The 2,500-nt window shown below is 47.4% G+C and overlaps 2 non-coding genes across 2 annotated transcripts; both read left to right on the forward strand.

The window, feature by feature from the left end:
* Positions 1-232: 232 nt before the first annotated feature.
* trnar-ccu (transfer RNA arginine (anticodon CCU)) lies at positions 233-305 on the forward strand. Its single transcript has one exon. It is a non-coding gene; the product is annotated as a tRNA-Arg (tRNA).
* Positions 306-1,733: 1,428 nt separating this feature from the next.
* trnar-ccu (transfer RNA arginine (anticodon CCU)) lies at positions 1,734-1,806 on the forward strand. The gene has a single exon. It is a non-coding gene; the product is annotated as a tRNA-Arg (tRNA).
* Positions 1,807-2,500: the final 694 nt, after the last annotated feature.

Raw genomic sequence — 2,500 nt, forward strand, 5'->3', positions numbered from 1 at the left:
GTGTAGTAGTCGCTTGTTGAGAAATCTTTGTGTGTAGGACCTGTTTAAATGCCTCATTAACTGAGCCACCTGAATGAGATGGAGAATTAGAAGAGCAAGCGAGTCATACCCCAGTGGCCTGTCGAAGCAGCCGCTCAGTGGATCACTTTGTGTGCTGGCCATGTGTAAATGCCAAGCCTTTTGTTGTCACTGAAGCAGAAGTAATGGGGCACACGAGAGATGGGCTTTAACAGCCCCAGTGGCCTAATGGATAAGGCACTGGCCTCCTAAGCCAGGGATTGTGGGTTCGAGTCCCATCTGGGGTGGGTTTACAGCAGAGTGGCGCAGCGGAAGCATGCTGGGCCCATAACCCAGAGGTCGATGGATCGAAACCATCCTCTGCTAAGACCACTTTACTTATTTACGTGTCTTGCTCCTATTTGAAGAAGAGCTAATGCACTTCTATTCTGAAGCCATAATCATTTTCACCAGATATCATCTGTGACTGAGGACCACTTTGTGTGTGCCTAAACGCAAGTCCTATTGAAAACACCTGTGAATTGGAGCTCTTCTATGGCGAGCAGAGTGGCCCGGTGGCCTGGTAAATGAATTGTTCATCTGGATTACTTTGTGTGCTGGCCTTGATTAAATACCAAGCCTATTGTTGTCACGGAATCAGCAGTAAATGGGGCATACAAGGGCTTATTTTTGACAGCCCCAGTGTCCTAATGGATAAGTCACTGCCCTCCTATGCCAATTTTTGTGGGTTCGAGTCCTGTCTAGGGTGGTTTTCAGCAGAGTGGCGCAGCGGAAGCGTGCTGGGCCCATAACCCAGAGGTCGATGGATCGAAACCATCCTCTGCTAAGTCTTCTTTACTTATGCAAATTCTCTGTCCCCACTTGAAGAAAAGCTGCCACAGGTCTATGCTAAAACCCTTTGTTGTTTTCATCTGTTCTCGTTTATGACAGAGGAGCACTTGATGTGTGCCTAAACACAAGTCCTTTCCAAAGCATCTGGGAACGGCGCATGTGTCGCCAGGAGCAGAGTGGCGCAGCGGAAGCGTGCTGGGCCCATAACCCAGAGGTCGATGGATCGAAACCATCCTCTGCTAAGACTTTCTTTTTTTTTTTTTACTTATATAATGCTCTGTTCCTTGCTGAAGAAAAGCTGCCTCTGCTCAAAGCTAAAAACCCTTTGTTGCTTTCACCTGATCTCATTAATGACTTTTCTGGCAGAGGTTCATGTGTTACTTCATGTGCACTTCATGTGTGCCTAAACACAAGTCATTTTGAAAACACCTGTGAATGGGAGCTTTTCTATAACAAGCAGAGTGGCGCAGCGGAAGCGTGCTGGGCCCATAACCCAGAGGTCGATGGATCGAAACCATCCTCTGCTAAGGCTTCTTCTCTTATTTACATGCTTTATCCCAAATTAAGAGCAACTTCCACATCCCGCTTGTGAAAACCTGGAGCCTCTTGGTCCTGGAACTATAACAATACTGCACAATGTTCTGGAAAGCTGGTGTAGTAGTCGCTTGTTGAGAAATCTTTGTGTGTAGGACCTGTTTAAATGCCTCATTAACTGAGCCACCTGAATGAGATGGAGAATTAGAAGAGCAAGCGAGTCATACCCCAGTGGCCTGTCGAAGCAGCCGCTCAGTGGATCACTTTGTGTGCTGGCCATGTGTAAATGCCAAGCCTTTTGTTGTCACTGAAGCAGAAGTAATGGGGCACACGAGAGATGGGCTTTAACAGCCCCAGTGGCCTAATGGATAAGGCACTGGCCTCCTAAGCCAGGGATTGTGGGTTCGAGTCCCATCTGGGGTGGGCTTACAGCAGAGTGGCGCAGCGGAAGCGTGCTGGGCCCATAACCCAGAGGTCGATGGATCGAAACCATCCTCTGCTAAGACCACTTTACTTATTTACGTGTCTTGTTCCTATTTGAAGAAGAGCTAATGCACTTCTATTCTGAAGCCATAATCATTTTCACCAGATATCATCTGTGACTGAGGACCACTTTGTGTGTGCCTAAACGCAAGTCCTATTGAAAACACCTGTGAATTGGAGCTCTTCTATGGCGAGCAGAGTGGCCCGGTGGCCTGGTAAATGAATTGTTCATCTGGATTACTTTGTGTGCTGGCCTTGATTAAATACCAAGCCTATTGTTGTCACGGAATCAGCAGTAAATGGGGCATACAAGGGCTTATTTTTTACAGCCTCAGTGTCCTAATGGATAAGTCACTGGCCTCCTATGCCAATGTTTGTGGGTTTGAGTCCTGTCTAGGGTGGTTTTCAGCAGAGTGGCGCAGCGGAAGCGTGCTGGGCCCATAACCCAGAGGTCGATGGATCGAAACCATCCTCTGCTAAGTCTTCTTTACTTATGCAAATTCTCTGTCCCCACTTGAAGAAAAGCTGCCACAGGTCTATGCTAAAACCCTTTGTTGTTTAAATCTGTTCTCGTTTATGACAGAGGAGCACTTGATGTGTGCCTAAACACAAGTCCTTTCCAAAACATCTGGGA

This window comes from Pseudorasbora parva, chromosome 5, assembly GCF_024679245.1.
Source record: "Pseudorasbora parva isolate DD20220531a chromosome 5, ASM2467924v1, whole genome shotgun sequence".
In the NCBI taxonomy this organism is placed as follows: domain Eukaryota; kingdom Metazoa; phylum Chordata; class Actinopteri; order Cypriniformes; family Gobionidae; genus Pseudorasbora; species Pseudorasbora parva.